The 18,973-nt window shown below is 39.8% G+C and overlaps 1 protein-coding gene across 5 annotated transcripts in view; it reads left to right on the forward strand.

The window, feature by feature from the left end:
- MYRIP (myosin VIIA and Rab interacting protein) overlaps positions 1–18,973 on the forward strand; it is a 243,297-nt gene that overhangs the window by 110,282 nt on the left and 114,042 nt on the right. The window lies entirely within an intron of this gene.

The raw sequence follows: 18,973 nt of genomic DNA on the forward strand, positions 1-18,973 counted from the left end.
AAGTCCCTTTCCAAAGCTGCATGATATTCCTGTGCTCACCAAAGACTCATTGCTCCCACTTGTTTCCAATCCAAGACCTACTTGAAATTTAAGCTTTCACATAGTACCTGTGAATGAAGTGTGTGTCCTTTGACACAGGGCCTTGAAATCATAGGGATCCAAGACAGATGATGCCGTGTTTCCAAATGCCAGCCTTTGAACCCAAAGGAGACTGTATTCTCCAGGGCACCTGCTCCTTCTCTGCCTTTTACCTTGGAAAACCTACCATACCCCCTTTCCCGAAGTGAGGAGGCAGAAGAACAACAGGAGTATCTTTTCCAGCAACACAGACAGCGGTGGAGCCAGTGCTTGTTTCTTCTTTAGTCATTCAACCATTTCATACTACGCCTCTTTCTTCCACTTCTCCTGAGTTCACCCATACAGGCAGCAGAATAGGTGGCCAGGTTTGTGGATGCTGATGAACTGCACTTAAAATACTTTTTGCTGACCCCACAAAAACAGTCTCAGAAGAATTTAATTTCAGAAGGAAAATCTGTAGCTGTATTATGAAAATGCTACTTCTGACCCTTGAAGTCAGTGCTTTTCCCACAATCCTGTGCAGACCTCACAGTCACCCACCTGTAACTCAGTTATAAACATTTCCTTTATTTATAAGACCTGAGACCCAGTTTGAGTTATTTTTCAGTGAATAAGTTAACTAACACTGCTGCTAATCATTCTATGATCTGGTTTATTGATTGGACTGTGCGACTTAACAAATCCCTGTTCAGAAAGCAGGGGCTAGCATTCCTTAGGGGCTGCTGAGGTGTTTTGGTTTGGTTTGGGGGGGGTGTGTGTTTTTAACTATCAGTCAGTGTTTCTTCCAGGAAAAAATACAGGGGGAAACACCACAGTCTGTTGTGAGTTCCTGTTGCGTTCTCAGTGACTAATATCTTACATGGAGCATTGACTGTGCTCTCCTGCCCCTCCCCAGCTCCTTTTCTTATGTCTTTTATTTTTTCCTTTAATAAGATAGCACAAGTAGTGGAGGTGGTTCTTGGTTTAGCTGCTGCTTGTCTGCACATCTTACTGCACAATAGATGGTGAGCTAGAAATATCTCAGAGAGGACTGCATTTTCAGGTTGTTCTCAAATATGTATAGTTCAGATTTCCTATAATAATCTGTTTGTGCTCTTCAGCTCTGCTCTAGAGCAGCGCTCAAATAATCCCGAGTTTTATTTCTGGTATTTATTTAGAATATATTAACCAGTTCTTTGATGTCAGAAGCAGTTTCTTGCTGTACAAAAGGCTATAAAGCATTCTCAGCATAAATTGTTTTTGTAAAGATGGCTCACCTTATACATTAGAGCTTGAGACTCTAATTAGGTGAATTACTTGGAACGTACATTTTGTTTATCTGCACATATGAAAATTCTGAAAAATTCCTGTATGATGTGGGAATCAGAACCAATGACTTGGGGATGGTTAAAATTTTTATGGAATGCGTTGTATGAACATCCCTTGGGTTCAGATTTAATACCCTTCTGGGAGGTGTACCCTTTTCTTTAGACTATCTTATTTCTGATTATCTTCCTTCAGAAGAGTGATGTCAACTTTTTCAGGTTGTAAATAGTCTTCTGGTAGATTCCTGCACCGAAGTGTTCTCGGCAATGAAGAAAATCTGAACTGTTGAGTTAGTCTGTCGAAGCATGATCCTAGTGGAGATACCTGTCCTGTGGAAGTCGGTTTTCATCTTCCAAGGCAGAGATGTACATTAACATTTAGCAGAGAGCAAATATGCAGGTCAGCATTTGAAACATGGAACATTTGTAGAAAATTTGGCCAAAAAGTTAGCCTCTCCTTCTTCTTCCAAAAGCGGAAAACTCATCAATAAGCTAATGAAAATTTTGATGTTTGAATTCCTTTAAAGCACATCTCCTGTTACAGTGTGTCTTTTAAAAGTTAGAAGATTCAGCTCACTGCAGAATCTCAGTGCTCAGAAACATCTTTACAGCAATGTCTATATAGATCTCGTGAGGAACTGGAGAGCCTTCCTTCAACTTCCCAGTTTTCCAGATTTAGCACACATTCTCCTAATGCATTTTGGTTTAGATTTATCTCTGGATGCCATTATTAACGTTTGGGGCAGGGGGCGTCTCATATACATACCTTCTTAATTTTAAGTATGCTATGATAAAATTGTATGTTATTAATGTCAAGTTTTCAATTTGTGTATAGTGCATTTCTGGTTCTTCCAAAGCTTAGTACACTGTCACCTTGTTAGACACGCATCAGACAATGTGTTTAGGCAGCTTGCTGAGGTCTGTACCTCTTAAGTCCTCTTGACTGAGTAGATTCCAGGCACAGTTTCTTTGCCCTCTGGATTAATGCTTTTGGTGTCAGACAGGGGGGTTCTTTGCTCATTTATTAGAAATAGGGCATGCTTTCTGTTTTTCTGAGACCACTTTTCTTTTCCAGTCCTCAAGGAGCCATATCCCAGAACACCCTGCTAGTGATACTCTGCTTTCCAGTTTAACACCTGTACTAAAAAAACCCAACAGTGTAAGCCATTAAAATGCATATTTTTGCAGGTTTTCTAAACCAATCACATTTTCCTTCCGGACTGTAGGAGGAGTATATAGAGTCCCATCCAAAATAAGGCACACAAACATCTGGCTGTCAACCTCAGTTTTCATGAATATAGTGCGTAAATCCCCCTGCATTCTTGGTTCCTTTCTTCTGGTCTCACCATCTGCATATCAAAAGATTTCCGTCTCTATTGTGAGTGGGAGCATGGACACTTAATCCTTTCATGCCTTCACATCCATCTGCTCTGTGATTCTCTTGCTTGTTCTCAAAACCCTCACTCAGATGATGAGAGTTCATCACGTAGTGGCCTCTTGCTTAGCTCCCTTGAGCCTGCCTGTGAGTAAGGGGGCATCACCTGATCTGCAGGATGTCATTATTCTGCTTCAGAAGAGCTGCTTTGTTGTTGATGGTCCTTTGCCAATGACGGTTCTTAAGAGACAGAGACGTAGGCACTGTTCCTTTTCTCCTTAATAATGTTAACTAATGAAAAACACAGCCATGCTGCATACACTTAGACTTTGTGCAAAGTAGTGTTCTGAGTGGCTCAATATGGGTCCCCAATATTGTCACATTGGCTGTTTGCAGCACAGATTTGTTTGAATGTTTAAGACAACTGCTCTTTTTTTTTGGTTTTCATACTCCCAATTTGACTGCTGCTTTAAAAAAAAAGAAAGCAAGAGAGTATCATTTATCTTCACAGACTCTCAATCCAGAGTTACTTTTGAATGTTCTTTACATTTTCTTTTGAGTTTATTGTGGTGCCCAGTTGAAAGGTAGGGTTCTAACTAGACTCTTAACAATTTGCGTCAGTAGCAAATGTAATTTTCTTACTGGAACTTGAAAATTAATTAGAATTAGATTAATTAGATATGTATTAGTTTTTTTAATGTACATTGCAGTGAGACTTGAGGAAAATTTGTTAAGGACTAGTCTACCTGCAGTGCCCAGTACATTTGTCTCTGACTAGCTTGCATTGGGATTAATGCTAATGTAAAAATGGAGCAATGCTTCTGATAACATGAAAATTGCAACAGAAAATAAAAATCTAGGCTTAGTGGGCAGACAGAACACCCTTCAAATAGACTGGAGCTTTGCCAGCGCCAGGAACAGCCCTAAATAAAATCTTTATATTTCAGATGGTTTTGTTTGGAGGGCCCATTCACTGTAATGTGCTTTAATGTCAGCAGAACAGAGCATATTTTTGTGGGAACATGGTAAATTTGATGGTAGGTGTGTTTTTAGCTTGCCAAAGGATACATTTCTTCCACTTAGCTGATGCGGGTTTTAGAGTAAAACTCTTTACAGTCTCTACAGGGAAAAAAAAGCCACCAAAATTTGGCAAAACCTTGGGATGGTACTTGAGAAAAAGAAGTACTAGTTAATAACTGAACTTCGTATTTGTTTGTTGATGCATTCGACTGTAACAAAACTGCTGGTTTCAGGACTTAGTTGTGGAAAGCTAATGAAGATTTAATGCTGCTTAGCAATCTTGTTTTGCTTTCAAGCAGGCAAAACCATCTGGTAAAAGGAAGCTCAAATATCTTTTTAGGTAGTCTGCCTTAGCCGCAGCTTGCAGCTTTGTGTATACTTTTGTAAGAGTTGTGTATTTCTGCCGTCCGAGGTCCTTGTCTGATATTAGAAAGAACTTGGAAACTGTGACTTTGTCATGTAAATACCAGGAAAAGTGTTTTTCCTTCTAAGATAGAATTGTGTAGGAACATTCACTTGCTGTGTGGCATAGCAGAAAAGATAAAGTTTTAGCTTTGCCATGTGCATGTTGTCTTCACTGCACCCATATGGGTCTTGTTTGGCTTTTAAAGAAGTCCTCTGAATGATCCTGTTCATATTGTACTTAAGGAATTTACTAATTTTAAGTAAATAGGAGTGAAAATTATTTTCCTCAGCTGTATGTACTTGTAGAATTCATGCAATTCCTTCCAAAAATGCCTGCTGCTCTATTCCAATTTTCTTCCTTCCCCTTCTCCCACCATTCACTCTGTTTTGTATCCTGTCTCTTGATCTCCTTCTCCTTGCCATGCTTTAGCATCACAGTGGATCACAGACACCATATCCTTTTGCTTATAGTACCCATGAAGAGCAAGGGCAATAGCTTGGATTTTGCACAAGAGCCAGGAGCAGTCTTTGGTTTATTCAGTTGTTCCCTAGCTGGAGGAGGACAGAGAGAAATGTGCAAACTGGTTGCTTTGGCAGGTTGATCTCTGCTGGGTTTTTTGCTATCCTGATCTGTCTTAATTATTTCTAAAGTATGCACTGTGAAGAATTTCAATTCTGCTAGACAGAATAAAGCTGTACTTGCGTAATGTACAGCTGACTGCAATGCTGTACTCAGCTTTAAGAAAAGTATCTAAAAATGGAATTGGAGAGGAGAGTAGGAAGGAGAAGTCTATTAAAATGGCTAAATACAAGTGCTAATTAGGCGATCTTTTCTAGCTTTAAGTAGCCTCAGAAGTGAGCATGTGGCTGAGTGCCTGGAAGACTAATCTGTGTTTTGGGAGCTCTGGATTCCAGTTTTAGCTGTTCACCTGATTGTCAAGTGACCTTGGGGAAGTTTCCATGTCTCAGGTTTCCCCACGTGCAGAATGGATTTAATGATGCTGAGCTCTTGGAGGTCAGTGGTTGAAAAGTTAAATGCTATGGCTGTGAAGTGCTAAGTGTTATTAATATACTGTTATTATAGAAGTTTTACTACAGTCAGCATGGTTAAAACCTTTGCCTTTTGTGTTGCAGTAGCACAGAAAAGTAAGTGCGTGGATTCTTGCAGGGAATGAATGAGAATAGAATATCACAGCTTTATTTTCAATGTTAATATGTAAATGTTTGCCTGTGTTTGGCCCCACCTACCTTTGGCAAGTCATAGTAAGAGAAGTTATCAAACATTTTCCCTAGTAGGAATAAATAGTATGTAAATAGTGTGCAAAAATACTGGGACAGCTGAACTGGGAGGAGGGGAATATGAAAGGATATAACACAGTTTTTCCACATAATAAGCAGCATGCAAATTATAGATTGGACTTACTTAGCCTTTCAGTTTTGCAAAAGCCGAGGCACTTTCAGTGAAGGTGACAAATTGAAAGCTAATAAAAAATACACAGGATTCTTCAAATGTGGGCACTTAAGTGGCAAGTGAGAACATCACCCCTTACAGTACCTGAGATAGGAAATCTTAAGTATCGAGCAGAGTTTAGAGAAGAATTTCCCTTGCATCAGTTCTGTAACTGGGACTTCACATGCTCTGCACCCTGTCGCTGACTACTGTTGCAGGAGCAGACTTGGAGGGCTGTGGCCCATCACAGCCCCTACATTGGGTTGGTGGCCATCAGGAAGGATGTGGGGTTTGTGGTGGTTGAACAAGGGAGAGCAAGAGATGGCAATATCTAATTAGATGGCTCAAATTTACAAATATGTGAGGTAGTAAAGGATTGCAAGCCAAGATTTGCCTCCAGAATGAGGAAAAAAAAGTTATGTCAAAAAACAGCCTGTCATTTTGACTCCTGGCTGGTTGACTCAATAATGCTTGTACCTCTCTTCATTTTTCAGTATAATGTCAAATTTATGCATCCCTTATTAATACAGCGATTCTGCCTAAAGCAAGTCCACTCCAACTAATTCTTGGTATCAGTAGTATTACTATTCTTACTTTTGAATGTATCAGATCTTTAATCTGCTGTCTTTTTTTCCTGGAGAAGAAAGTGATTCTTTCCTTGCATACTGCCTTGCCAATGATTTGATGTTTTCACATGCTTGCAAGTTGGGAAAGTTGTTCCTGGACCTATATAGTCTTAAGTAGGGTGATCATTCCTGCGGGTTGTGATGGAGTTTTCTTGGTTGACAGAGGGAATAAGGTTTGCCTTTCTGACAACGCCTCTCCTACGGAAGACTTATGAGTAAACTGAGGCAACCATTAGGACTGATGATTATAATAAACTCAACCATGTCCAGGCAGTTTTGGAATCTAATAAACCTCTCTGATTATCTCATGCTTGGTCCTCTTTTTCTCTTCAGCTGGTGCTGGTGCCTGCTTTTGGGTGACTCTTAGAGTGTTTCTCTGATCCCCTGCAGAAGGTCACGAGGTAGCTCCTTCTGGTTTTCTGAGAAGGGAGAGCATTTTGGCTCTGTTCTGTGTTAACATTGGCTGAAATGCAAGACACTGTGCTTCAGAGCAGGAGCTTTTCAGTCAGGCTGAACTGTAACATTCAGGAGGAGATGTTTGCTGCCCAGGCATTTCAGCCTCCACTGTCTCCCTCCCAAGCTCATGCGGCAGCGTTGAGCTGTCTGCTGGCCTTGGAACGTGCTGGGACATCCCTCCACTCTGGTGAGCATCAGCCTTTCCTCATCCTCTTCAGGACCACCGTATGTTTACTTGCCCGACAGAGGATGACTTCTGATTCATGTTTTTCCCCTCTGGGTTGGATTTCTAAAATCCTCTTAGCATAATGTTATTTGGGAAATGTTATTCAAAACATGTTAATCTGAAAAAGCTGTTAAACTTTTTTATTTTAAACAGCATTGAATTTGTACCCATGAAAGTCCCCTCTGGGAAAAAAGTGAAATTTTAAAACTAAATCTACTGATTTTTATTTTAAATACAAAGAATTTGCGCAAGCAGCGTTTTTCACAACTTCTTATCTAGATCAGATGTTTGATTTTTGAGTCAAGTCAGAGTCTCTTTGTATCTCATTGCATTAGAATATCTTTTTCTGGTCTCTGTTCAATGGCAGCTATGCTGAATTATTTTTTAAGAGGGAAAAATCACATTTCACTTGTTAAGTCTTATTGTGCCCTATTACTTTTTTTGCATCATAAAATGCATGTAATAAAGCAAAAAGTCGTGCTGCGGTTAACACTCTTAAGGTAGCCTTTAAACAGAGCAGAGTGCACTTTCATGTAGATGTATCATTGAACATTTTTTAATTATCAATAATGAAAGATTGCTAATTGGCTTGATATATGTTTGTTTTGTTTTTTGCTGAGGCTTCATGTTTTGTCCTGCTCTACTTGTGCAACCGTCAAGCCTTGACGAAGTACAGAAATCAGTCACTTGCTCCAGCTGATGCTGACATTGCCACCTCCAAGAGTGAAGTCAGCTTCTGACCTGTACTCTGCCAGTCCCAAAGGGACGCATTGTGTGCATGCTCTTTGCTTTTTCTAATTGGGAAGTCTGACCTTGAATGTGCTGGGTTCATAATGTTTCGGGGGGCCTGCTGTGAATTTGAGGAACTGGGCATCCAGAGGGGGAGGTCTGTTTGGTGAAGGAAAAGTCTTCTGCCACCTAAGCACCATATAGGTTTAGCTCCCATACACTCTTCACAAGGAGAGAAGACTATACCTGTATTGTATGCCCCTCTGTCTCAGTCTTTATATGCAGCTTATAATGACAATTTCTACAGTCCACAAGTAATTCAGAGTTTTTTGCCAAATTGTATTATTTTTATCCCACTTCCTATGGATCAAAGACCCTCTGTGCCTCCACGGTGCTTTTTTTCCTCCAAAAGATTTATCCTGGTAACTGTGAACAGCTGCCCAATTATGTGTGGGTACCCTTAGAAGCATTATAAATGCTGTGGTTAACACAGGGGTTTTTTTTCTTGGTAATAAAATTGGAAATCCTCCAGACTTGTAGCTACTAGCTGTGAATGGTAATAACAAATGTGTCTTTCCTCTAGCTAATGCACTTTGCAATCAGGAATAGTACCCTCTTAAAAGGTTCTTGTGTTACCGAAGAAGTTAAAGTGAGAATTTAATTTGTTATTTTTAAAAAGCTTAACCACACCAATAAATAAGTCCCTCTATGCTCTTATTCTTCAGACCCACCTCTCACATGAAAGAGATAGTGAAGCACTTACGGCGTAGTATGTTCAATAAGAATCTATGAGATCATACATTTACATATTTCATCAGGCAGTAACTCATCCTGCTTCTGTGACTTGAGGGAAGAGGAAGGTGGAAAAAGCAATTGCCCTGTCTTTCTGCCAAAGACAAGGTTTTCTAAATTTGTGTGCAGAGTTAAGTATATGACTTTCTTGTACTTTTTTTATAGTAGCATATCTTTTCTGCACCTAGGTTTTTGTGAAGTCTTACTCCAGATAAGCACTGCTGGAGACTGGCTAGAGAGTTAATTACAATTCTTACATCTTCCACCCCCTCAGCTTTCAAAATATGACCTTACACTTGTGGATCATGAAATAAGTGGTAATGCCTGCCAGAGTTACTGTACTGGAAGTATGTTTCATTTGCTTTCCTGTCCTATATCACACCTGCATCTTTTGCTATAGCTGTCCAGGCAAACATCTTGTTCATTTTAGCTCAGGAGCTAATAGACAACTCTTGTATTTATTTTGTATCCACAAATAAAATCATTTTAATGTAGGGGAAACACATCTGTGGCCTAAAGCTTTGAGTTTGCATCTCCATTTATTTCAGGTTGTATCTTTTTTTTGCAGAAACAGCTGCAGAAATGAGGATCAAATTTTGACATAGTGCCTAAATAAAAGCTGCCTAAAACCAGAACACTTGATTGCAGAAGTTGTGAACTATTTGAAAGTGCTTCTTGATCATAGCAAAAGAAAGCTTCCTGTTAATTTTCAGATTGGTATTGGGTTTATAGTGTGCTTGGGAATTACTTTGATAAAATGTTTTCATCAGAAAACTGCCGTAGTCACTATGGAAATTCTTTACAAGCACATACTTGCTTTGACTGGAAAATGATGAGGCCCAACGTGGAAGTTCTGGAAAGGAGCAAGTGAGAGATCACAATTCAGTTGCCTGCAACATGGGAGCTGAAGTTGTAACCTTTCCTCAGGATCATACCACATATGTCTTTTGTTTTCCCCATACCCCCCTCAAATATTTAAAATTCCTGTATGTTTCTGGGAATGAGCATGGTATGCTCTTACGGTTTGACTTTTGTCGCTCAGTTGTTGGATGCCAACAAGGAGTTGCTAACGCTTCTCTGAAGTGGTTTTGTTACTCCCGTTGTTCAGGGGCTATTCTGTGACCAAGTGGTCTTGCTTCCTTGGCTGAACACTTTCACTTTGGGGAAGCAATCTTTGTAAGGTAATGAGGTGGCCTTTGCTGCTGGATCTGTAATAATGCCTGCCTGGATTGTTTTGGTTTGAAATTTAATATGCTGTAAAGCTGCTTCTTGTAATTCGGTGAGTGACATCTCTTGGCAATATGTGGGACTCAGATGTCCCTACTGGTTCTGTTAGGTTTCATCTCTGTTTCTCTCCATTGATGTGAAGACTTGAGGGGTGCTTCTCCAGGCCCCAGCTTGAGAGACCCTTCCTTCTCTTTTCATGAGGCTCCCAAGAGACAATGAGTGGTGAAAGAGTTTGTTCATTTAATTAAGAAATACTGTCTTCCATCATCTGTCACAGTCTGAGGTTGTATGTGAGGCTAACAGGGTAATGAAGACACCGTGGTTCGCATTGTCTTCAATTTGCTGATGACAGATTTGCTTTGTGTTCGTGTTTTTTTTCCTGACTGGTCAATGTAGTGGCTTGTAGAATAGTGCCTGGAGTAGGGAAACTTGAACAAATGCTTGTGTAATAGAGGAAATCCGTGTAAAGGATGGTAGAAATTGCATCGGCAGTCACAATTGCAATTTTGTCTCACTGATGTGTTTGCAGGGCTTTGTAACCAATGGGATTTCTTGGGTTCGCTGTATCTCAGGTAGTCGCCAATGTCAAAAGCACTTTCAATCTCCGGCAAGATAAGAAGTGAATTAATATCTGTTAGAGGCAAGGAAGAAATTTATGATGACTTGACCCAATCCTGCAAACTCACCAGTGGCCAGGCCTCTGTCTGTGATGGCAGTGCATACCTCTGATCAAAAATGCTTTGGGAAATTGTCCTGAGAGGGAAAAAACAGTAGCATCGTACTGTGAAGAAGTGCCCACTGTGAACTAAGTTTTGAATGCCTCTATTTCCTGTGCTTCGGAAATCCCTAACCATTTGGTTTTGGGGGGAAGTAATTCTGCTACAGGTTTTTTTAAAAAAAAGACAAACCACATTGCAACTGATGCCTTTCAGCCTTAGGCTCTGTGATCTGTGTCAAAATGCCTTCTTGTGTTTTGCTTCTAGGATCAAAGGGCTATTGGATGTAAGGGAATTTGAGGTTAATATTTTAGAACATGTCTGTATCAGTGTTGCTTCCTGAAACTGTTTCTCCGAGTATAGAAACTAGACCACTCACACAGAAAACATACTTAACAAGTGGCTCTGTTACTCCTAAACATAGTGTGGCAATAGTGATTATTTTTCTCATCAAGGAAATTATAATTAGAGATTGAATATTCTTGGGAAACACCAGCTTTCAAAGCAGTCTTACACAGAGTTTGGGTAGAGAGAGTTGGTTTCGAGACCTGCAAAAGCGTAGTCCTCTGAGTCCATTCTGTGCAGTACATTTAAATACTGTATTTTGCACTTTCAGAGTTTTCCACTTGCAACCAAAGAAAGCGGTTCTGGCAAGAGAAACAGCAACAAAATAGAGTGAAAGGAGATTGACAGGAAAAGGAGGAGGAGGAGGGTGGGGGGAATAGCACAATTATAGTTTGAAAAATTAGTCATATAATGTGTCATCGTAATTCCCAACTGGTAATTAAACAGCACTTATCTGCATAAAGGATTAGTAACACTGGAGGGTAACGTTCAGGATCTTGAGCAACACTTCCAGTATATAATTTGCAAATTGTTTGACAGATACCTGCCTCACACACACCATACACTACTGTATTCCAGTGCTTAATATAATTAGTCCTAGCAAAACCAGACTTCCAGCTCCATAGCTAGCTGGCTATGACTTTGCAATGTGCCTGATACAGAAATAGTTTTAAAAAAAAATAAAATAAGACAGCCTGAAAAATTACATGATTTATTCCTTCTCACGTGTCAGGGTGCTGTGCCAGCCACCTGCTCCCATGGGCTGTAGCGGCTCGGGCTCCCCTGGGGCAGTGGGCGCTTCTCTAGTGATAAGGGAGGTCTGAGGTAAAAGAGAGCAAGTGATTCACAGCAGGTTGTTCAGGGCTTGCAAAGGCAGCACTGCTAGAAGCTGAATCACCTTGAAGGCTGTTAGCAGGTATGGGGTGCAGCTACACTTGCGTGTACGCCTGCTCCTTAGGATGGTCTCTGGCAACGGAGGTCACAGAATAATTCAGGCTGGAAATGACCTCTGGAGGTCTCCAGCCTGATCCCCTTCTCCAAGCAGGACCAGGAGGAGGGGGTTACTCAGGGACTTTTCCAGTCAGGTTTTGAAGGTGTTCAAGGATGCAAATCCTGCAGCCTTTCAGGCCTCTGTCCCAGGGTTTGACCACCTTCAGCATGAAAAAGTGCTTCCATGTATCTAATCAGGATTTTCCATGTCCTCACTTGCATCCACAGCCTCTTGTCACTCCCTGGGCACCTCTGAGGAGAGTCTGGCGCTTTCTTCCCTAAATCCACCCATGTGGGAGTTGTGGGCAGCGGTTTGACCCGTAGTGCCTTCCCCTGGCCATACACTGTGTGCAATTTAGGTGACTGCAGATACCTAAAAGTTGAATACTCAAAATTTTTTTCATGGTTTTTCTTTGCAAATAAGAGCCTGAGAAAAATAGAGAGGTAAGTTAAAAACTCTGCACTTGGAGCTCACTGTAGCGATATCACTTTTGTGATACTTGTTTTTAGTGACAGCTCGCTTTTGATAGTAGGATTAATGGGTGCCAGGTGATCAGCATAGACTAGCTACAGTAATAGCATCTAGAGTAATCTGGTTGTGAAAAAAGTTAAGGAAGGAGTTTAGGACAGAAGTCCTCTTTGATCAGAAATAGCCAGGACTCCAGCCCTGCAGGCTCTTCTGAGTGCTCTGTTTAAATCTGCTGACTTTCAAAGGGATACTGAGCACTGTGTTAAATGAGCATATATGTCAACTCTTGAAGGCTTGTGCCCAGTTTGGCAATGTCCACCCCACAGCTGCAGTTGCTCAGATGCACCAGTTACTGATATTAGAGAGTCATGTGAGGAAATTACTGCCTTGAAATTCTGGAAGTCAGGACTTAGCTCCCAGCTTTCCTTCAGATCATCTCTGTCTAAGGGCAGCTGTGTTAAACTTTGCATGGCCCAGTTCCTTTTTGGTGAAATATGATAGACGATAATGGCAATTCCTTTATGTTTAAGTGTAGAGCTTCTCAGGGAAGGACCACTCTAAATTCTGCTCAAAGCTCAGGTACAGCTGATGGGTGCTACCAGAATGCAAATACACATCAGCACCACTTCTGAACTCTTTCACTTTTTATAACTGGGTGCATTCCAGTATGCGATTTAGCCTTTACATGGGCTTTGTTAACTCTTGTCACACAAAGATTCTGCTTCTCTCAGTTCAAATGTACTGTTCCCATTTTTAAAAGGCACATTAAAAAGTTGCTGTTGCAGCATTACTTAAGCTGAAAAGTGTTAGTTGTCAGAATTATTTATTTTAAAATAGAAAGTGAATGTATGCAGTCTCGTTGACAAAGCCAGGCAATGGCTTCTGAATTGTGCTGAATCTCGTGAGCTGTCTGATATTTGCACACTTTTCATTTAGGTTATAAAGGCATCATCGTGGCTTCCAAAATTATTTGGACACTTCTATTTTCCTGAATGATTGGTGATGCTGATTCTGTGCATTTCAAATGTCTTTGGAAGGTTTATGAAGGGTAGAAGAACTTTAAAACATAGCTTTAGTGTATATTTAAAGGTAGAAAATTAATACACAGATCCTGCTACAGAGGAAGAGAGTGTTTCCTTCATGTCTCTCCACATCTTATATAACAGATATATATAAGGACTTGTAGATAGTTATTTCTTGATAGTACATGGAGGGAGTAAATTTTTTTTATTATTCTGTAGGTGACAGAATTCATCAGGTGAGGAAGCAGAAGGCGGACCTGGATTCTGCTTCCTACTCATAACTTGCTTACCATCTGGCGTTGAGAAGGTCACCGTGCCTTTCCCTTTTTACTCCATTATGAAGAGGCATAATCCCTATGTTGATAAAGTGTGTTCATGTGAGCTTTGTATAATTTTTTTTTTTACTTGAGGTTGTACAGACCTGGAGTGTCTGAATAAAAAACATGGATGTGACAGGCTCCATGTTTCCAGATGGGAAATCAGGGTTTTGGAAAGCTCCAGACTCTGATAATCTTACTGTGTCTTAATAAGGAATAACGGATATGCCATCCAGTTAAATAGGTGAGACATTTGAAAGCTTTTCTCCTTCTGAATCCTCTGTAAGGATCAGTCCAGAGTCTTATCTCATCTGTCAGAAGTAGGGTATCACCAGTCTACTTTTCTCTGTTAGCCTTACCGTGTGTCCATGTGTGCTCTGCAGCCTGCCTGTTCTTGGCCAGAATGTGAGTTTGAAGAAGGGCTTTCCAAGGCAGAAAAACATAAGTTACTCTGTTTTGCTGGAGGATGGGGTAACCCCAGAGGTAGGTCCACAGTCAGAAAAGCATGAAGATGGCTCAGAATTAGCTTCCCTGTGTGCTATTACATGGGGAAACAGTGGGATGGTGGGGACACAGAGCTGGGGTTTCTGCCATCAGGTCAAAAAACCCCATAGACTTTTAAAGTTGATCATGGCTGCTGTTATTGCAGTGATGTGTTTTTTCTATGGTCAAGGCAGTGCAAGTGAACCTGGGACACACCTGTGGGAAAAGCAGCTTTTCCTGTCCAAATGATTGTTAAGTGAAATCTGAGGAGAACTCTCTGGCAAATTCTCTTAGTTGATAACATAGCAGATGGGAAATCTTGATCAGAAAACAAAACAAAGGGAAACACCTCCTCCGTAGTAGCTGTCTTCAGTTACTAGATTTCATGGGTTTAATAATTTTTTTTTTTAATAGCGAGACAAAAATCTAAAAATTGTGCTTCTCCTGGTTATCACACAGATTGGGTTTATCATACATCCTAATTAACAGACTGGTTAAAATTTGTGTCTGAGACTAGCTGATTTGGTTGAAATAAACTCTGAAAATTCTCTTCTAATGACATTTTTCACAAGTAACCCAGTCCATTGTGATGGGATTTCTTAAATCATAGCAAATCCTGTTCATGGAATCAGCTATGGGTGTACTAATACAAACAGCAGCATCTCCTGTCCTTTCTCTGGGGACCAGCAGGTGAAGTTTACAAAGAAGATGCATCTGGGGGTCCAGGGACGGGAATAAGAGCTTAATATAAGTGAGAATTGGGATTCTGTAAGTCATTGCCTTTTAGCAGGGATTGTAGAAGTATAGTGAGCTAACATATATCCTAAGTGTTTTGTCCTCCATGTTACAACTTCCATTGTTACAACCCATGCAAGATAAAATCAGCTTGTAGCAAACTGAATGATGCCCTTCATTTGTAAGATCTGGATCATTCTGCAGAGGTGCTCTGCATGCTGAGGAAATTGTTATTTAAGCAGTATAGATGGAACCTCCCAAATTCCATTATTTATGTTTTGCAAGAAAAAAACCCAATATCTGGTGGGAAAGAATTAGCTTCTTAAGAGAATGCTTTTAACTAGGACTCTGTATTAGTTAGTATCTCCTCAGTAATGGGAAGTTTCTGTTAAACCAAGCTGGAAAGCATAACTGCCCTACCATGCTTTTGTGAAGGTTTACTCTAGCTAAAAATGTCTTTTCCCTGCGGTAGCAAAGATTCTGGCAAATCTGAAGAGAGTCAGGGTGGGAAGCCAGGTGCTAAATAGCTTTATTGCTTCTCTGTGATGTGACTTTTCCTAATCCCATCAGCACAGCAACATATTGGTTGCTTGGCTTTTTTCCCTATTTGACATATATAGAAGATGAGCAGAAAATCCTCTTCTTTCCTCATTTAGAAGGACTGTGCACCATCTTCCTAGATGGATTAAGATGTTCTGTGGTACCAAAACCCGTATAGCAAATCTTCAGAGCCCCTGCACTGGCAGAATGCCGTTTCCAGTGCAGAAAGGCTTCCTCCTTTCAGATGCAAATCTCACAGGTCTGTTCTGCTTTTAATTCTTGCTGAATAATTGTCTTCAGATGCTTCTACAGATTCTTCTCCAGTCTGAACACTGCCCTCAGAATAAATGTAGCAGTTACTGCCTCTTAGAGTCTGCAGAAAGTAAAATGATTCTGCCGTTATCCTTACTGTTGGGATTTATTAAGACTGCTGCTTTTATGCCTAATAATTAAAATATCTGCATTGTCATGGGATATTGCCATGGGTCTAAAATAAATTAATTCAAGCTGACATCAAGATTTAAATGAGCTTTGTTTTTTTCGTATGACAGGGAGCTGTACCATCCCACTTTTTGGTTTTGTGGGGTTTTTTTCTTTTTGTGAAAACAAATTGCTAAGTTAGTCTGTGTGGGTTTGCAATAGAAAAATATTCTTTTCCAAGAGATAATAAGCTCCTCCCATGAGGTAGAGCAGCCTAGCTTTCTACTCTTACAACATTATCTCATTTTTTGGTTATTTTCCTCCACTTCTGTTCTCGTAAATTTACCTTGAGAGACCACAAAATACTTAACAGCCTTTCAACTGGTTTAGACAAAGCCTCTGCAGGAAGTCATTTCAGGTTCTATGTTTCTTTTGATGCCAAGAGTTTAGTTGTGTGTAAAAGCACCATGTCTAAATGGCTTTTCTATGTATTTACAACCTGTTTGGCCTCGTTACAAGAAGGACACGAGAAATGCTAATTTGCAATATTTAAAAATCCACAGTGGTGCTGTCCTAGGGAGGAAAAACCATCCTGAAACCAAATCTGCGTTTCAGAGTCAGCATGCATATGTCTAATGGGATCATGTGGTCCTGGTTTAGTTTATATAAATAAATATTCACTAATGTCATCTGTGAAATGTTACTTGATGTTATTATGCCAGTACTGTTTGTGCTTCCATAATTGAAGTTAAAATGAATTTAATATTTGAAGCAGAGCTTCACAAGAGGGATACTTCATATTACTGCTAGGATTAACAAATATATTTAGGAGGTTGAAGTAAATATTCTGAAAATTTTGTAAGTATCTTAATTAATTTGAATTTAATCTCATTTCAAAATCATTTTTGTCCACAATACAGCATAATGACAGGACAGGGCAGGCTGTTCAGACTTCCCATTTCACTAGATCACTGAAACTTTTTTGGTATATTGGGAGAATTTGCTCTTAGGTCATGATTTTTCTGCCATTCTCTATAATTGAAAGTTTCTTTCTCAGCAGGGAATTAAAACATAATGTTTCATGGTCACAAACTCTTAAAATCCCTTTGCTGTCTCAAAGTGACTTCCCTGTACTCTTACGTTCAGCAGGACAGTCTTCTTTTAAAATACGCATTACTCACTGATTTCTTAAAGGGGCTAAATCTAAGCCCTTTCTGGAGAAGACAGTGACTTTAAACTATCCCTGCTGTGTTCACTATCAGCATATTCATCTTGCATTCCCAAATGAACCACAACTTTTGCTGTGTCACTGTACAGTATGAGTGGGAATGAAAAATGTTCTTCAAAAAATGTTTAAAATCTAACCTGGGATTGCGAACCTTATGAAATTACAGCCTATGATTGTTACTGCTTTTAGTTGTTTGAGTAATTCTGCTTCAAAGTTACATACCTTAATGTAGCTGCATCTATTTGAGATGGAAGTTGACCTTTTAGTTTGCTGGGTTTGGGATAGCTGGCACAAACTTACAGATTTTTTTTTTTTCTTTTTTTACATAAGTTTACTGCTACAGACTCTTGACTGCAATACTAGATTGAAATAGGCTTAAAAATTAAAACCAAGTTTTGAAATTATAACAGGGATAAAAAATCCTACATTTTTTGAGACAATTCTGGCAGTTCATTTCCCAGTAAAAATACCCAGAATTCCAGCTTGCAAATAGTAGTCCAAGTACTGAGAAAACTAAAGGCAAATTAACAGGCAAGTATGCAAATTAAAATGTAACATGTACTCTCCAGAGTGACTGCTTGCTTTATGCTTTCATGCTTACACTGGATACCTGCTATTTAAAACTTGAGCCATTTTCCTAGACACTTTCCATTTGTCTTTGGTGTCAAACATTTACATGGTAACATTTCACTTTTCTGTTTTCCCTTTTGCTAGCTTTACCTTGAAATACAAGAGTTGGTTATTATTGAGAAAAGATACAGTTCAGGTTGATTATAGTGGTCTTGGACATTTTTACTGACATTATGTTTTATCAGCTAGTACAGTAGATTTATTCTTTGCATCAATAGTGATCTAGTTGTCTTTTTTGCTTTTCAGGTTCTTAAAAGTATTTTTAACATTCTGTAGAAGCTTGAGGGCTACAAAAAGAAAATCACTGGGATTTGGTTAAAGACGATCTAATGCTCTAAGTATCTCAGTGACACATAGTTAAAGAGCATTTAAGCTGCAGTGGTGAGCACATGAAAGGTATGTATTGCAATGATTAAGAAGCCTGTGAAGGGATAACTCAGACATGTTCATTATAAATTTTTTTCAACCTGTGGTTTCTTACTGGTTTGTCCACAGGACACCTGCCTTATTGGGGTCCCACTGCAGGAGTGAAAAAAGGACTATCTAGAGGCTGAAGCACTTGCTTCATTTGTTTCAGAAGCTGGGAGTATGTGGTCAATAAGCCAAAAATTGCCCTGGAGGCACAGCTTACACTTCTGCACAGGAGTCACAACTTCCTTCTGCAAAGAAAAAAACCAAACCAAAACCAGACTTCCCCATGTGCTGCTAGACTGAGACCTATGTGCATCTTTAGCAAGGTCAGCATGTTTCAACAAACCTTGCAGGTCTTTGGTGCTCGAGGCAAGAGGAGTAGCAGGTGGTTCCCCTTTAGGAGACAGCGTAAGAGGAAAATGGGATGCTTTGTCAGTTTGTTTCTCAGATATATGTCAACAGCAGATGACTCAGGGTCTGCTCCTGCCTTTGTAAAAGTGTGTGCTTTAGTGAGCATTTAGTGAGTGAATTTTTTTGATATAGAGTGTGTTAGCAAAGTCACACCACTCTGCTGTCTCTGTAAACTTCACAGTGGTTTCTCAAAATCACATAATTTTGCCAAATTTTATGTCTTTTCACGGAGATGCACACACTTTCATGTGTCTGTTTCAGAAGTTGTCCTCCACCGCATTCAAGAGCAAAGCATCTCAAAGAAAAGATCACGAGATAAATGTTTTCAAATATATGAAAAGCATGTTGTTCTTTAGCTTCATCCTTAGAAATTGCGGAACAACTTGGATATTTTTTCAAAAATGTTTTATGTAAGGCAAATCCCCAGGACAACACACTTAATTCAAAGGAGTTCAAGTTGATCAAAGTAATGAACAACAGATGGAGATGTGTCAGGTAATCTTAAGAGTAACAGTAGATTATAAGCCACTTTACAGTATACTTCAGACCTTACCAGCCCACCTCCTGA

Source organism: Haliaeetus albicilla, chromosome 2 (genome assembly GCF_947461875.1).
Source record: "Haliaeetus albicilla chromosome 2, bHalAlb1.1, whole genome shotgun sequence".
Classification (NCBI taxonomy): domain Eukaryota; kingdom Metazoa; phylum Chordata; class Aves; order Accipitriformes; family Accipitridae; genus Haliaeetus; species Haliaeetus albicilla.